Source organism: Anomalospiza imberbis, chromosome 11 (genome assembly GCF_031753505.1).
Source record: "Anomalospiza imberbis isolate Cuckoo-Finch-1a 21T00152 chromosome 11, ASM3175350v1, whole genome shotgun sequence".
NCBI lineage: Eukaryota > Metazoa > Chordata > Aves > Passeriformes > Viduidae > Anomalospiza > Anomalospiza imberbis.
The window spans coordinates 2,045,738-2,063,641 of record NC_089691.1 but is presented as its reverse complement, the minus strand read 5'-3'; positions in this window follow the sequence as shown (position 1 = coordinate 2,063,641).

Genomic DNA, 17,904 nt, shown 5'->3' with positions numbered 1-17,904 from the left:
GCAGAAGGGGATCCCAGCAGACCCTGAAATATGTTCTCATCTGTGCTCCGTTCTAGATGAGGTTGATGGGAAGGCTTCTCCATTAGCTTGGCTGAATGAAATTCTGAAGCCCTTGGAGCCTCCTGCCGGTATGTTCCCAGTGTCTCCCCAAGGAATAATTGATGACAACCTGGCAGGACCCAGGTGACAGAAGCTTCTGTGGCTGTTGTGTTACAGATGTGTCTGCAGGGAGGATTTTTCCTGTTCCTTTGCTGATTCCTACACACAAACCCGGCTCCCATGGTGAGGGTGAGTAGTGTGTCCCTGCTGACCCCACAGGCTGAGCTCTGGTTTTGTGGGATCCATTCCTGGGAAATGGAACTACATTCTGTTAAGGTCCTCTGAGAGGGAAGAACAAAGGCAGAGGAAAGAAGAAATTCCGTGAGCCAAACAACATCCTGAAGCAAACTGTGATGGAGCTGCACAAAGAGCATGGTGAGAGCATTTCCCCCAGCCTTCCCCTGGGACTCAGCAGCCGGGGCCTTTCCCTGCACATCTGGGCACGCCGTGCCCGGCACAGCGGGAAGGGATCCATGGCGGCCTGGCTGCCCTGCTGCTGCTTTCACGGCCTGCAGGGCTGTTTGCCAGCCTGGCCTGGCTGCAGCTTCTCCCCAGCCTCTGCAGGAAGGCATTTGGCACCAGCTGACAGGGAGCCCAACCTGCAGCATGGGCCATGCACACCCTGAGATCCCCTGCAATTTCCTGGTCCCAGGCACATCCTGTGGGGTGGCTGCTTGGAGAAGGAAGGGCTATAGCCAGCCCCAAGGGCTTGGGGCAATCAGGACTTTCCTGATCCTTATCCATGTCTTTGACAAGTATTGCCTCCTGAAGTTTCCACCTTCCCGATGTGTAATGATTCCATCTGATCCAGCTGTGCCTCTTCCTTTCTCAAGGGATGGACAGAGAGGCTTTATGGAAGGCAGCATTTCCTGAAGGAAGGGAGGCAATTCCAGGCATGGGCACAGTCACAGGAGGTAATTGCTGTGCCTCTGGGCCTGCTGAGCCCTGCTGAGGCTTGAGCTGCCCTCTCTGCTGCTTGGCAGTGCGGGCACAGCCCGGACAAGACCGGCACAGCCCAGAGGAATTGTTATGCTCAGGGCACTCGGGTACTGAGCAGTCCTGCTGGGGTCCCTCCGTGGGAGACACGTCCCTAAACCTGGGAGAGACTGCACGGGGTGCTCGTGGTGGGGAACGGGCAGGGCGAGAGCAAGGCTCCAGTGTGTCCTGAGAGGGCCTGGCTATGTGTCCTTGGGCTGGGAGAGGTTTTCCGCGGTCAGCTGGGTGAGCAGGAGGGAGGGACAAAGGTTGGGAGGGATAGTTGTGGCACTGCCTGCTGCAGTTTCCCCAAGCATTTAGTGAGGGTTTCCTGTGTGGGAGTGAGAGAGCCCCAGGGCCCTGGGCTGCTCCAGCTGCCCCTCCAGGGATGTTGTACAGGGCCTGCAAGGAGTATGGAGAGTGACCAGGAGCCACAGGCTCCCACAGCCTTACCTGCCCCCCTTGCAGTGCCCAGTTCCCTAAGGCAGAAGGGGATCCTAGCATACCATGGAAATGGGTCTGATCTGTGCTCCCTTCTAGACTGGGATTACGAGTTGGGAATGCTGGTGAATGGTGATTGGGATTACGAGTTGGAAATGCTGGTGAATGGTGATTGGGATTACGAGTTGGAAATGCTGGTGAATGGTGATTGGGATTACGAGTTGGAAATGCTGGTGAATGGTGGTTTGAAGACTTTACCAGAGGCTGGAGGCAAGTTCTCAATGTACCTTTCCTGACAGAATAATCAGTGTCAATGTGGCGAGAGCTCACTCATGTGGCATTTCCCTTAAGTTCCCCTGAAGGTTGATCAGTTCTGGAAATCCTCCCCTGCTCCATTCTGGAGCCCTGAGTGACCCCACAGGATCGCTGTCAGTGGGAGGAAGGAGCATTTAGCTCTCCATCTTCCACCCATGTGCAATGCCAATGTGACCTTCCGGGTGCTCTGTGCAGCCACGGAGAAGAGCAGAGAGGGAAGGGGCCGGGCCCAGGGCTGTGCCTTTCACAGCTCCTTTGCCGGCCCCAGGGAGCCTGAGCTGCTCCTGCTGCTGCTGCCAAGCCCTGGCCCAGGCTGGGGCTGGGTTTAGAGCTGCTGGCAGCTCCAGGGAGTCCTTTCTCCCGCAACTGCCCCGCAAGGGGCTCCTTCCATCCCAGTGTGGGGCCACCGCAGGCACGTGGTCCCCCTGCCCCTGCTCCTGAGTGGAAGGCAGAGCTGAGGGAGTGCCTTGGAGGGCACCAATCACCCAGGGGTACTCACTGCCACTCTGGCCTGAAGGAGAATCTTCAGCAGAGTCACAGGAGCTGTTCTGTCCTGCCTTTCTTTGCAGCTGAACCTGTTGCTAAAAGTGATCTGGCTTCCCAACCCACGTTCAGGATTGCGCCTTTGGGAGATGGTGAGGGTAGGTCAAGGCCTTTCCCCCTGGGAGAGCTGCCAGCTCAGAGCCCAAAGCTCGACCAGGAGGGCATCGCTGCAGGTGCCAGGACAGAACCATGCACGTGTGCGCCCTCACCCTGGGCAATCTCATCCGACTTCGGCTCGGGACTGGCAGTTGTTTGGAGGAGGGGGGCCCCTGGCCCAGCCCTAAAAACCCAGATGTTTTATGAATCTTATTTCCATTTTTGCTAAGCATGACGCCCTAAAGATATCAGCAAACAAATGGGTGATTGTTCCACCTGATCCAGTTGTTCTTTTTTGTTTCCCTAGTGACAGACCAAAAGGCAGGACAGAAGGAGGTGTTTCCCCAAAGAAACAGTGGCCCATTGGCAGCCCCTGCTGCAGGAAGGAAGGCGATGCCAGGCACAGAAACAGTCACAGGAGGTAATTGCTGTGCCGGGCTCAGCCGGGCTGAGCCCTCGGCGGGGCTGTGTGGCAGCAGCTCTTCCCCCAGGCCCTGCCCTTGCACGGCCCGGCAGCAGCCAAAGCTGGAGGCGCCTCGGCTTCGAGGCCTCTGGAGCTCGTTCCCAGCCCCGGGGAATCGGGACTCGGGCACCAACGCCCCTCCCGCGGCAGCTGCTCCCGCAGCTGGCCCTGAGCGCCCAGAGGCCCAAGGCACAGGAGCAGCCCCGAGCGGGAGCCCTGCTGCCAGCCCAGGGCCAGAGCCAGCCCTGGCTCCTGACTGGGCAGGGGCTGCACTGGCTCCTGACAGGGCCTGGCTCTGTCCCCTGGGGCTGGGGGAGCTGTCACGGGGCAGGGAGGGCCAGGGCTGGCAGGGGCTGCTCAGGGATGGGTTTGGCCCCTGTCCCTCCAAGCAGCGACTGCCCAAGCAGCTGCGCTGGCCCCGGGCTCTCCTCCCGGCCGGCTGGGCTTTGCTGGGTGGCACAGCCTGTGCCGAGGGGCGGCAAGGTGCCTGCAGGCCCCAGCTCTGGGGGAAGCAGAGAACGTCCTGGCCGTATCCACCGTGCTGCCAGCTCAGCAGTGCAGCACAGCGCGGGCTCACGCTCCCCATTGCTCCCACAGATGCATCCAGCACCACAACACGTGTTCCCGTTTCCCAGAAAGACATTGGAATGGGTTTCTGTCAGGGAACACGCTGCTGGCTGGGGATCATGGCAGGCATGCTTCTTTTGGAGCTTGTCTTCATTTTATGCTGTGCCGGAATTTGGAAGCATTGGAAGAGAAAACGGTGAGTGTTTTGTTCATCATTCCCTCAAAAAGCTTCTTTTGGAAGCCTAATGTAGGCAGGGAATGTTTCCTATTCATGCACAATTTGCTGTCTGAGAGCACTCCGGTCTCAAATCACAGGGGCTTGCAGCTCTGTGTCTGAGATGACTTTAAAAACAAAAACAACCTTTATGTGCAACACCTGTGTATCAAAACTTCACAATACAAATCACAAGCTGATTTCAGCTGTTAAGTGGATGAAAAAACCCCAAAAAGCAAAAAGCAAAAGCAAAACTGTGACCAAATAAAACAGGCAAAACCAACAACCACCAGGAAAACAACAAAACCAACACAAACATCCCCACAAATCCAGAAAAAGATAAAAGTCAGGTGAAGGAGGCAGAGATCCAAGAGCAACAAATGGGCAGAGGAACTACAGGAGGGACAGAGAATAAGAAAGGAGAGATAAGAAGTGCCTCTGGCATCAAAGTAGCCAGGGGATCTGAGATAGTGTTCTCACCCTTCTGTTATCTGTATTTTAGATAATTCGTGCTTGTGAGCAATAGATGTATGAAATATGTTATATTGGTAAGAAATATTCCTGTAAGATTTTTAAGCGCCCCAGCCGGGGACGGGAAGGTTGCTTCACAGTATTTCAAAACCACAGCTGGCAGCAGGGAGAAAAGGACCTAAATTGCAAACAAATGGACGTGGCCAGCTCGGAGATGGGTGCTTCCCCAAGGTGGTCCAAGGAACTCCCGGGTGAAGAACACACGATAAGTAGCCGAGAGTGAGATAACCAGAACCATCAGAGAGATACATTTGAATACCGAACTCCGGGAACAGGATCATGGGTGATCATCACTCTCCAGAAGAGTTCTGTTCCACTTGCCACAGTGAAGGAACAGCACATGAATAGGTGCAGCCCAGAAAAGAAGAAAGGGACTTTGCCTCAGGCAAGAAAAACCCTATGAAAATCGCTCAGACAGAACAGTCGGGGTGAACATAGGGGACCCTATGCTGCAGTGGTCAGACCTGTGTCTTACCCAGCGCCGATCCCGGGCTCGGCACTGTCCTTTTTTGATAGTGGCTTTTCATTGTTATTCTCTAAACTTATATTTGGACCATTTGACAAATTTTCTTTAGTTAATAAATTGGAGCATTCATTTATAACAATCTTGGTGGAGAATGTGGGCATCTGATTTGGGGGTCCAGGGAAACCCTTTTTTTGTCCGTCTGGCCCCCCGGGCAGCTGCCGCTGTAGGTGTCCCGGATAGCGCTGTGCTGATGAGGCACAACCTCCCTGGGTCCCTCGGGCTAACTCCCAGCCGCAAGCAACCTAAGCGAGCACTATTGAGTGATTTCAGCTTTGTGAGTTCAGCTCTTAGTGATTTCAGCTCTGAGCTCACAAAGGTGCCTCGGCAGACGCAGGGATTGAGAGAGGAGAAGCTTGTGTAGAGTTCCGCAGCGGTGTCTATATTATCAGGGTCCTTTGAAGGGTTCCAGCGACAGCTCTTCCCCTGAACTGGGCAGAGATGGGGGTTTATGTAGGCTACTGGGGTGTTGGAAACTGTCCAATGGCCAGGGCCGAGGAGAATACGACCTATAGCCTTACAGAGAGATAACAAGGGTCCGAAGACGGAAGGGGGGCTACTCTGGTCCACTCAACATGACTCTGCATTTCTTGTCTTAGGCGGGTAACCGCCAGGGAGGCCTTGCAGGGCCTCTGACTGCTGCAAGACGGGACTGGGGAGTCCCGTGGAACCAACCAGATTTTGAACTCAGAGCCTGAGTCACTATCAAAAAAGGGGGATAAAATGGGCCCAGAGCTCTCGGGAACTTGGAGCAGAATCTCTGAGGCCGCGGTTAATTTTTTCACTCATAAAAATCCACGTGCACGAAGAATCCACGCGGAAAAAAGGACCGTAAGTATTGCGTGGTTGAGTCAGGGGTGATCGAGCATGTGTTTGAGACGTGACACTGTCACGGGACGAGTGCGGACCCAAGATCGCAGTTTCACTATCCTGCGAGAAAAGTGGTCGGTCGCGGGGGAAGCGGACGGAACCGGGAAAACTCATTTCACACATAAAGCCTGCAACTCGGGGAGCTCAGGGGTTCGATCACGGGCGGACCGGGGAGGGAGGGTGAGTTCTCGAGTGTTCGAGAACTGGTAAACCTCTTCGGTCCAGGACTTTGGAAGTCCGGAAAGGAAAAGGTAAGAGAGCTCATTATCAGCCAAAAATCCACAAATCGGTTCGCTGCGAGGCTAGTAGGCTGGTAAACATGAACAAAAAACAGGCATAAGTACAGTGCCGGTTAAAATTTTTTTTGATTCCTTCTAGAACTCAGCAAAGAGTTACAGTAAGGAGATGTTAGCAAAATTGCTTGTTGTATAAGGTTTGTTTTTTTTTTTGTGGTTTTTGGTTTGTTTTGGTTTTTTCCCCCTTTTTACCATGTCCTAAACTCCTGGTCTCAGGGTATTAAATTGCTTTCTGCTGAATGGGATAGTTGGCTTGATAAAACCAAGATCTGTTAAGACCTGGGTCTGGTAGCTGCAGTTAATCTAGTGCAGGCGATAAGAATGAAACTGCACTTTGGCATCTGAGTTTGTATATAACCCTCTGAAATGATGTGCTATGAGCAAATGTGTAGAAGAGCTGGCAGGGCCTTAACAAATTTGCCTCTGTTCTGTCAGAGTTAATTTGGTATTAACTTCTCATAGGATGAACACTAGCTGTGTGTTACTGAGAAATGCACTCCTTGTCTCAATCTGCCACTCTCCCTCCAGGGAAAAGGTGCCGGCATCCAGGCTTTGTCCCCAGACTACTGGTAGAACTTAAATGGACCTTTTAGGTGCCAGATGCTATACCTGTGTTGCAAACACCTGGCTCAACAGCTTCATCCTAAAATGATGACCTAGTAGGAAACAGGTGGATTTGTTTGGTGTGGTGCTCTTGGGGTTGGTTCTTGGAGCTGCTCTGGGCAGGGCCAAGAGTTGGCTTTTATAGATTCCCGTGTGTCCTTTCCAACTCAGTGTACTCTGTTGTTCACCTGCAGCAGGTTTTGCCACTCACCTCTGACAGTATTCAGTGACGTTCAGGAGCTCCTATGCATAGTATTTGTTCTAGATCAGGAGTTTTGTTATCTGTTTCTGGCATGTTTTCTGCAGGTGCCGGATTTGCTCTGGTTGACAGTTGCACAGTTGACTGCACTGTGTTAGAAACTGCTGCCTTCCGGCACTCTGAGACAAAGGGCCTTCCCAATTTTCCTGTCAGTTCCTGTGCGGCCTCATTCAAATGTCAGCACACTGTTAACTGCTGCAGGGATTAAACTGTGTTTTGGCATCTCTCTGAACTTAAGATCAGTGACCCTGGTGTTTGAGGGGTCTTTTTTTATCTGACTTTGCAAAAATAATTTGTTTTTCAGTGGCTTTGGGGTTTTTTTGGAAATGTGCTTATCCTTTTTACAGCATCATTCCTGTGAGGGTGAGGGGCTGCCAAATTATCAGCTCTTCAGGTGTTTCTTGAGTATGTTCAGTACAAAATCATGCTTAGTGTGCACTCTGTTGGCCCTTTGCTGGGTCCATTGCATGATGTGCTGCAGTCAGTAGACCTCTTCACTTGTCATGAGGCTTCCATCTGTGACTGGTTCAGGTTGGACCCACAAGGAGCAATTTTTGTATAAACAAATAGTGGCTTGCCCTTAATTCAGGATGAGCTTCACAAGTCAGTGATAGCTTTTCATAAGATTTTAAAAGGTGCCTATATTCTTTGTAAAGGACCTGATGGCAGTTATGTTTCTGCCTGTGGCTGGACTTCTAGGAGACCTCTTTTCTATCAGCAGGCCTCTCAGATGACCAGAGGCAGTACTGTCAGTAGTAGGACCCATTCTCCTTGCTTCTTCTGTCTTTATGGTGTTTTAGCTGGGTTGAATTGATTCTGCACCGTTTTGAAGAGCATAGTCACTTATCCTAAGACTTTTAGATTAGTGAAAAGTGTGTAGCATTTTCAGTTGAACATGAACAACAATAATGTTGTATTGCTAAAAAAAAAAAAAAAAGGAAAAAAAAAGGGGTGGGGGGGCTATTTCCTCTTTTCCCATAATCAGTCTTCATTTTTCCACATTGCTGTTAGAGCTGTTGAACAGCTTTAGACTCCTCCCTTGGATGAATGAAGAGCACAACAGTCCAGGTAGCGTTTGTTGCTTGGTTCCAGTAATGAGCATAGCTGAGGGTGTATCTACAGCTTCCTTTGACCTCACCAGAATGGTCTCCAGAGAAATGGGAAAACTGACAGGCTGTGCAATGCTCTTCTGAAGCAGGAGTGCTGCCGTGTTGCTGTCTGACAAAGGTTACTGTATCATTTTTATAGAGTATTAGGACACATCTCAGTTGTGGTAGAGAGAATTTGCTACCCCAGCCAGAGGAAGCTGAGTTGAACTGGGTAATAGCTGTACCTGGAAGATGTGCCAACTTGCTCCTAATAATTTAAACATTAGCACATCACAGTAGGAGCAATGTAGATACATGTTCTTTCCCCGTTCTGTAAGAAAGGGATTTTAGGCTGTGGAGCAGATTGGCTACCTTCTTTTTGTATGGAATGATGGGGTAGATTTTCCTACTGAAGAAAATAATGATTGTGTGTTCCTCAGAAACTGTTCAAGAGGGAAACTTTTTAAGGGGGCGAGTGGCAGTGGGCAGTTTTGAGTATTTTTTTTTGGTTTTTTTTTTGTTTGTTTGTTTGGTTGGTTTTTTGGTTTTTTTTTTTTTGTTTGTTTGTTTGGATTTTTTTTGTGTGTGTGTGTGTGTGTTTTGTTTTTTTTTACCAGCCCGAAAGCTTATAGTGGCTGGGAATCATCTTGGGTCAGACCCACAGTAGACAAAGAAGGACAGCCAAGGAAGAAGAGTGGGGGTATTCCTCCTAGAGGCCACCCTGGGTAATGTGCTAGATGGCTGGAGTAAGTGGGAAAGGGCTAAAGGGCTGGAAGTTGGATCAAGTGAGGATGATTTGTTATAGGACAGAACATTGGCCAAAGAGGAAATTACAATAGGGGTTCTTAAAGTGGCCCTAGTGTAAAAGTGGAAGTGGGTGTTTGTGTAATTTATCAGCAGATATGTGGCCAGGGGAGCCCTGGTTCAGAGGAAGTGGAGTGTATTACTTGCTGGAAAGGATTCTTGGAGGGAGATTCTAAAGTATACAAGAAAAGAGAAGGGGATTGGAGGTGTCAGAATCTAAGTTGTGGGTTGCTAAGCCAAAGGTCAGGTGTCTGGGGCACAGGATCATGAGGGGGGAAGAAAAAGAAGAGGATGGACGGTAGATTTTTGAAGGGTATAGTGAGAAGGTGAAATTTCTATAAAAGTGGTAAAATTGCAGAGGCTTATAGAAGGGAAAAGGAAGTCAGAGTATACAATAGTAGATGGGAAGTCAGGAAAAGTGGTAGCGTCGAGACCCCTAGGTGCCAGTTGTTCAGCACCAGTTTGTGAACTGTATGCAGTTTTACAAACACTTAAAAAGTTAAAAAAGGAAGAGAGGGGCGATTTTTACTGATTCTCAATACACTTCTGGGGTGGTCCACACCTTTGGAAAATTTGGGAAAAAAAGAAGCTTGATCAGCACCTGTAGACGAGGGTTGGTTCATGAGGAATTAAAAAAAAATCAAATCCTAGAAGCTATTAGGAGACCAGAAGCAGTCCCAGTAGTACATGTCAAGAGACACAATCTACTCCCATTGAGAAAAATTCCAGCCACACCGGGAGTTACTAGCTCCATCAATGTGCCACTTAACATCGGAGACATCAGAGTCTTCAGAAAAGAGATGGGCAGTTTGATAGATAATCCCTTAGAGGTGTCAGACCAGTTAGACCAGTTTCTGGGGACTTGTATTTATATCTGAGATAACATGCAAACTAAAATTTGTTTAGAAAACATGGGATAAAAAAGACAAGAATTGTAAAAACAGAAGATGGTGACACAGAGCACCCCTTTAAAGTTCTCTATACGTAACCTGGAGACAAAGTGCTTATAAAAGCCTAGAGGGAAGCCCCCCTCACCCCTCACTGGGAAGATCCTTTTATTGTCCTTTTAACCACAGACACAGCAATTCAGACAGCAGAAAAAGCCTGGATACCTGGAGTAAAGAAGATCGAGCACCAGGAAGAGACACCTGAGGAAGAAGTCACCTCTCCCCCTGGAGACCTGAAGTTAACCCTGTGCTGGCCAAGTAAATGACTGATAGTGATCTGATAAGGTGCACTGAACCACCAGGTTGTGATTGTTGTCCCTTTGTGCATTTTAAGTGTGAGTACTGTGATGAGGTTTGGCTGGTACACTGTATAAAGAGATTCTGGCCAAAGGGCTTGTGTGATGTGCCTGACTAGCCATGTTTTAGGGCTCGCCACTCGTCTGGGTATAATGAAAGTAGACTCCTGGGTGTGGTTTTGCCTATTCCAAAATGGGCTGAGGGGAAAATTAAAGTAAAAAGCTCAAAATCATTACTGTTGAGTGCCAAGGGTTAAACAAAGTATCCTGCAGTCAGACTCAGTCAAACTATCCAGGTAGGGCATCTTTAAACAGAGGTATGCGGCTCGATCCAGGTACAAAACCACAAAAGACTATTCCTGCTGCTGAGAAGATGGTTTACCCCGCCGCTGGTGGCAACCCGGTGGGCGAAGGCAGAGGCAGAGGAGTTTTCATAGTGGGGGTCCTGATGATCCTGAGTCTAGCAATGTGCCTCAAAATTAGTATGCATTCAAGTTACTTACCCTGCATGGATGTACGAGGCCCCAGTGTAAACAAAACGGAGGAAATGTGGATATTCTCAGTTCAGTCAGAGAGAAAAAGAGAAGGTTTTCTAACCAGGCGAGAGCCTGGGAGACAGTTGGGAAAGAATGTAAATAATTCTCTCATCTATCTTGTTGTTCACATTGTTCATAGATATGTTCTGCCACCGTGCGTCATTCACTGCACACCAATGATGTTGTGAAAAATGCATATTTTATGATTGGCTTTTCACAAATATTAAATTGAACACTATATGTATTATGTTATATTGATTAGAAGTGCTGTATTAACATTTTAATAGTATGGTAAATTTAGTTTTGTAGTTAAAATAGAGCCTATGTATGTGGGTTTTTTTTTTTTTTACTAGCTCAAGCAAGAGATGAGATAATGAAGAAACTCTTCACCCAGAGATGACAATGACGGGGGCCCATAAAGAATTACTGCCTCCTTATTGGAAAAGACAAACATTCCACCTTCCCTCCATCTGTAAGGAACCACCAGGATTAAGGGGAAGAAGTTGACAAAAACCAGAAAAGTTCTTAATTTGCAAGGAATTTATGCATCATGTATGAGATGTATGAATATGCAACAAGCTATTGCTTTTAAAGATTATTCCTTTGTTCACAAGGTATGATTATCGGGCTTAAGTGCCCGAGAGCATCCGGATGTCCGTAATTCTTTGCTTTTTATTGTCTTGTAATTGTCCTAACTCTAAATTTTCATTACTCTAATTGTATTACTATTTTTATAACTATTTTATTATTATTAAACTTTTAAAATTTTAAAACCAAGTGTTTGGCGTTTATTACAAATGGTAGCAGAGGATGGTTCCTAACACCTCTCTGCCAGTGCCTTAGGAGAGTCAGAGTGAGGGAGACGCGTCCTGCCCTGATTAGGCGGCCTAACTGTGCTCCCCTGGTGCTACCGACAGATGCAGGTTCCGATCCGATGGACAAAAGGAGACAATAAAACAAAGAAAAGGGAAAGGATTCCCTAAAACCGCGGTAATTAGCCCCTATGACCAAAGTGTACGCGAAGAACAAAGACCCAAGGACAAGGGATAGGTAAGTATTTGTTGGGATGGGGTGGATAAGGGGGGGATGAATGTGTGTGAACGAGAGGCGGGCTGGGTACCCCAGACCTGCTAAGAGATTGCGGCGTTTCTTATGCTGCGTTTCCGTCTTTTTCGCGAGAAAAGCGGCCAGTACAGAGATGAAGCGAATGATAAAAGAGTGAGAGAATCCCCCCGGGGAAAATTAGGGTTGCGTCTCGGGGAAGGAGTGGGACCCCTTGGAGAGAAGAAGCCGAGGGTGTTCCTGGTATAATCCATTGGGGAAAATAAGAAGGTAAAAAGGGGCCTTTAAATTTTTTTTTTGCTAGGTTGAATTGAATGGGCTGGGTTGAGGGATTAATACTCAAGAGCACCCAGGGTTGCTGCTGGGTTGAGATATTAATCTTCAAGAGCACCCAGGGTTGAATAAAAGTCTGCTGGGTTGAGATATTAATCTTCAAGAGCACCCAGGGTTGCTGCTGGGTTGAGATATTAATCTTTGAGAGCACCCAGGACTGAATAAAATTTTGCCGGAGTGAGGGTACACCCGAGAGAATCTGGGGTTGGGAACAACGCAGCTGGATTGAGGGGCATCCAAGAACACCGGGACTGGCCAGGGACACCTAAAAGTGTAATAGGTGTGTTGAAAAATAAAAGGTACCTTGTTGTTGTGGTTGTTTTGTTGTGTGTGTGAGTAAGTGAAAAATAAACTTGAGTGAATGGGGACGAATGAAAGTATATGTAATGCAGATTGTTTATTTTAAGCTTTGTTTTAGTTCCTTGGAGGAAAGTGTGTTGTGTTGAGGGGTGGTGTGAGAAAAAGGAGGTTTTTTTTGAGAGTGTAGTCGAAGGAAAAGTGGTATTTGGGTAGGGGGAGGAAAGTGAAAAACAGAGGCAGGGGGTGAGTAGATAAGATCTTGAAAAATGGGACAGAAATCCAGTAAGGAAAATACAGGAAAGAAAAAAAAGGAGTAAGAAATTATCAATAGAGATACCCCAAGATAGTCCCCTGGGAGTTATGTTAGCCAACTGGGGAAAAAAAAGCCCTTGTGCAAGAAAAAAGGACAAAGTAAAGATGATACAATTTTATATGCTTGAATGGCCAAACAAAAGAACTAAGATCTGACCACGTTTATTGGCCTAGATATGGTTCTTTTGAAAGATGGATTTGTCAGGCTCTAAATGTATTTGTAAACTCAAAGGAATCGTTTAATTCAGAAGAATCTGCCACGTGTTGGACATGGGATCTTAGGAAAATAGAAATCTTTAAGGTATCAGAAATCCCCGAAACAAAACAAGAAGGGAAAAAAGGGAACGAGAAGGGAGGGGAGCGAGAGGAAAAAAGAGGAAAAGAAAAAGAATGGGATCCTTTGCAGGTTTTGCCTCCTCCCTTCCCATTCGCGCCTGCACCGCCTGCGGCCCCAGCACCGGTTTCGGGTCCCAGCGAGCTGCTGCCTTCAGCTCCGCCGGCCCCGGTGCCGGCGCCTGTCCCGGTGCCTGTTTCGCCACCCGCAGCCTCTGTACCAGTCCCCGTCTCACTGCTCGCAGCTGCCCAACCGGCCCCTGCCCCCATCCCGCCCGGCTGGTCCGTGGTCGCTCTGCCAGCCGCGCCTGGCGGGCTCTCGCCCGTCCCGTCCGTCCCGTCTGTCCCATCCTTGACAGCTCCTCCTGCGGCTGTTTCCTCCGCCCCATCCCCAGCGACTCTGAGACTGTGCCAGCTGCACTGGGCACCGCCGCTGCTGCTTCGCCTCTGCTGGGAACAGCTGACCCAGCCGCCATTAACCACGCTCCCGGCTGGTATCCCCTGGAAATGCCCCCTCGTTTGGCGGTTCCGGCAGCGAACCCTGCCCATGCTCCCCTGAGCTGCGTTCCCCTGGTAATTGTAATTTAATAATAAAGAGAAAAAAAGGGGCATCATCTCGAGGGCAAAATGCTGAAAGGACTTTTGAGGCGCAACAAGGGAAAGGGGAGGATCCAACTGAATGGTTGGACAGACTTGGGAGAAATATAAGGCAACGTTCCAGAATGGATCCGGAGACTGATGTGAGAAACAAACCAAGTCTGAGGAGCATTCCAGGAATGTCTGCTTTTACTGTAAGAGCAAAAGACATTATAAGAAAGATTGTCCTAAGAGAGCAACAGATCTGAAAATCTTCTGAGAGATGAGCAGAGAAGAAGAATAGGGATGTTAGAGGCTCTATTTTTTTAAAGGACAAATACCATCTAGAGTCTGTGATAACTTTAAAAGTGGGTCCCCAAGAAAAAGAATTAGAATTCGTAGTAGACACAGGGCCAAAAAAGAACCTGTTTGTTAAATATTCCAAAATATTATAATATGAGCAAAGATACTGTAAAAGTAACAAGGAAAAAAAAAATTTAACAAGGAAGTTTGGGCTAGAGAAGGAAATAGGGGAAGATGCTTCATACTGAGCAAATGTCTCCATTGAGCTGTTAATTCAGCTAATTCTTTTCCCTTTACTGTGTCCAAGTAGTTTCAATTATTTCTTCCAATTTGCATTGTGATTTTTTCATCTTAAAATTTGTAACTTGCTATACTCTAAGGTTGAAAAACTAGTTTACAGCTGTGACATAGCCAAACATACTTTTAATTTATTTTGAATCGATGCAAGGCTGTTCAATCAAGTGGTTCTCAGTGTGTAAAGTTAAACTAAAGGTAACACCTGCTGCTTAGCAGGTCAATGGGAAACATTTTTTTTCCAGCCAGTCCTTTTACGTGTACCCAAATGTGTTTTGCTTTATTAGTTAGTTTTTGTTTTGTTTGTGTTTCTGGAAGTGCTGACTACTTGTAGTGCACCTAGAACAGCAGCTAGAGTTGTTCATGCATAGCACTTCTGAAAAATAGGGCTCTTTTTTTTTGACCTAAGAATTGGAGATGGCTACATATATAAATGGGAACACACAAAGCTGGATGAAGAAAAGGTTTCAGTCTCTTCTAATGTAAGCTGTTAATTTGTTACTTTCAGCATCGCTGTAGGTGTGTGACACACACACATTTAAAAAAAAAAAAAAAAAAAAAAAAAAGATGGTGGGGGGGAATCTCTGCTTGCTGTAGTTTTATTTCTGAAATGAGTTAGACAGCTATGAAGAAGTTGTGGGTTCCTTGTGTGGTTTACCCAGGCCTGCAAGGAGGGCTTGGTCGTGATTCCCTCTGTGCTGCAGGTAGCCCTGCAGCGTGGCAGCAGTAGCTTGCCTCTAGTGAGTTTGCAGGCAGGGTGCTTCACCACTGCAGTGCTCAGGTGCTGTTTCCTATTGTGACATTAAAGCTTAAATTCAAGAGTGCCTCTTGCCATCCAATTATTGTTTCTACCACAGGAGCCTCTTTGAACAGCGTTTCCTAGCAGTCAAAGAGAAGGTATTGCAGAGACAAATTCCTTACTTTCTGTCTCCCCCCACTGTATTCATGTTTTGTCCATTCTCTCTTCAAAATATGGATTTGTAAAACTCATGCTCTGTGTCCTCAGATGCCCTTCCCAAATCATACCTTGGCTTCGTTGCAAATTGCATTGCACTAACTAGCATTGTCTTAAATTTTTTGGTGCAGGTAGGGTCACTTTAGAAGTAAGTTGTTGTTTACCTTGTTCCTACAACCTTTTTGAGCTTGTGAATGGAAAAAAAATTGTGTTAGAAAAAACAAGTCTTTAGTTTTAGTACTGTGTCAGCTGTGAGTGGCTAGTAGCCTTGGTGGAGAGTGCCATGAATTGCATGCTTGCAGAACGCACATAACAAAAGTAATTTAATTTGTAAAGAAGTTGAAAAAGGGGAAGGGGTGATTGGCAGACTTACCTCTCTGAGACATTGGAATGTGGACTGATGTTAGAAGGTGGACTGATGCTGGAATGTGGATGTTAAAATGTGAAGAGAGAGAAAGAGAGGGAGAGAAAAAGAGAGAGGCAGGCGAAGGACAGAGTTAAATGCAAGACTGTTAAAAAAAAAAAAATAAAAGAAAGGGACCACCACTAGAGATAAGATCAAGGCAGAGATAGCTGACTTTCACAAAGTGATTTATTTTTTTAAGCAAGAACTCTTTTCTCTTTCTGGTTTTTTGTTGTTAAGAAGAGGAGGCTTTTTGTTCTGAAGAATGGGTTAAATGTTGCCCAAAAAGTAAAAAGCAAGAGATGTGATACATGTGGTGTTAAAATTGGCCTGGTCTTTCTATTTAACTACTTATAGCTCACAAGAAGAAGAATTGGCCTCTGCAGCTATTAAAACAGCTGGACACAAGAAGAAGAAGCGGCTGTAGAAAAAGCTTTTAGTTAAACCCAGAAAGTTTTGAAGAAAACTAATGGTAAAAGTTAATGCAGTATTGTTTTTCTTTTAACACTGTGTTACTAAGAAGTCCTTTCCAGGTACCAGTAAAGCAGCAATCTGAACCACAGAAAGAGGGTGAATTCACGACAGCAAAATCAAAGAACTTGTGAAGAACCTTGAAGAATGGACTATCACATCTAAACCGGGTGATATCAAATTGACTTTCAACTGGGACTGGGTGGTAATGGTTTGGGAAAACACAAATGAACCAAGGAAGGTACAAAGAATAACACCTAACTGAGAAATAAAGCAAAGTTTACATCACTGGTTTTAAGCACTGCCTAAATAAGCCCTCAGACGCCTCCGACGCCTCCTTAGGAGAGGAACATTGCCACTTCAAACAGGAAGATCAAGATTATTTTAATCAGAGTTCTCACATTCTGGCCTTAGCCTGTGACTTGTACAGGGAAGAAGGGAAATTACCATTAGTATTATACTGTAAACTTTATTTGATTCATCCCAGTGCTGGACACGCTAACTGGGTTATAAGTAAATGTTCAAATTATGAGAATAATTGGTATTGAAGCTCACAAAATCTATGTTCTCATTGCAATAGGTATTGAGTACTGAATCTATCCCCTATACAGATAGAACTCAAAGCAACTGAGGTAATAACTTTGTTTTGTGGATGGGAATTATCAGTGCCTGTTGACTGAGAGATACCTGAGGAATGGTAAGAAACCTCAGCTAAGGAGTGTTGAAAAGGACTTGCCTAAAAATATTTAGTAAAAAGAGTAACAAAGGAAACAGAGGGCAAGCCTGGATTGACCACTGTACTCGCCACCGAGAAGATCACGCATACCTGCTACAGGAAGCAACTGCATAGGCAGGGGAGGTGGGGGTACAAGCCATACCAGACCTCTGTTATTCCTGTTTCTGTCTCTCATTTGTTGTCTTTTACCTTCTGAGATACTGGCAAGATTGTGTCACAAATGCTACAAAACAAATATTACATGGAAAGAAACCAAAGTTCCTTTTTGTTACACACGCCCATGTCAACAGCCACTGTTATAACCCATCCAAACTGAGTACCTGCAAAAAAAAGAAAAAAAAAAAAAAAAAAAAAAGGGGAAAAAGATTGAATTACAAGGAACTTAAGAAAAAGTGGTAATAGATGGGGCATTGAATGTCCAAAATGAGAGAGATGGATTTGTTTTACATTTGATTTCAGGAATACAGTCCAAGATTTTGCAAAAAGGCCATTAGTAAACAAAAAGGTGAAACCAGCACAGCAATCTACCTCTGTATTAAACCCAAATTATATACTGAATCGTATTATAAGACTCCAAGCAGTCATAGAGAAGATAACAAACAAAGCCGCTCAGGCATTAGAATTAAAGAAATAACCCAGATACCGGTCCAAAAGTGGGAAAACAATGTTAAAAACTAACTGATGGGGTAATGTATTGAAGAATGGATAGTGGAAGAAATTAAGATTCTTCCTTGGATGTTTTACAACTGCTCTGATGTTTCTTCCTCGTTTAATCCCTTCATTTATTTGATTACTAACATAGTCTAAAGAATGCAATTAGATAAGAAATATTGCTCAAGCCAAATGATTTATAAAGAATAAGAGGAGGGATTGTGAAAAATGCATATTTTATGATTGGCTTTTCGCAAATATTAAATTGAATACTATATGTATTATGTTATATTAATTAGAAGTGCTGTATTAACATTTTAATAGTATGGTATATGTAGTTTTGTAGTTAAAATAGAGCCTATGTATGTGGGGTTTTTTTTTTTTACTAGCTCAAGTAAGAGATGAGATAATGAAGAAACTCTTCACCCAGAGATGACAATGACGGGGGCCCATAAAGAATTACTGCCTCCTTATCGGAAAAAACAAACATTCTTCCACCTTCTCTCCGTCTGTATGGAACCACCAGGATTAAGGGGAAGAAGTTGACAAAAACCAGAAAAGTTCTTAATTTGCAAGGAATTTATGCATCATGTGTGAGATGTATGAATATGCAACAGGCTACTGCTTTTAAAGATTATTCCTTTGTTCACAAGGCATGCTTATCGGGCTTAAGTGCCCGAGAGCATCCGGATATCTGTAATTCTTTGCT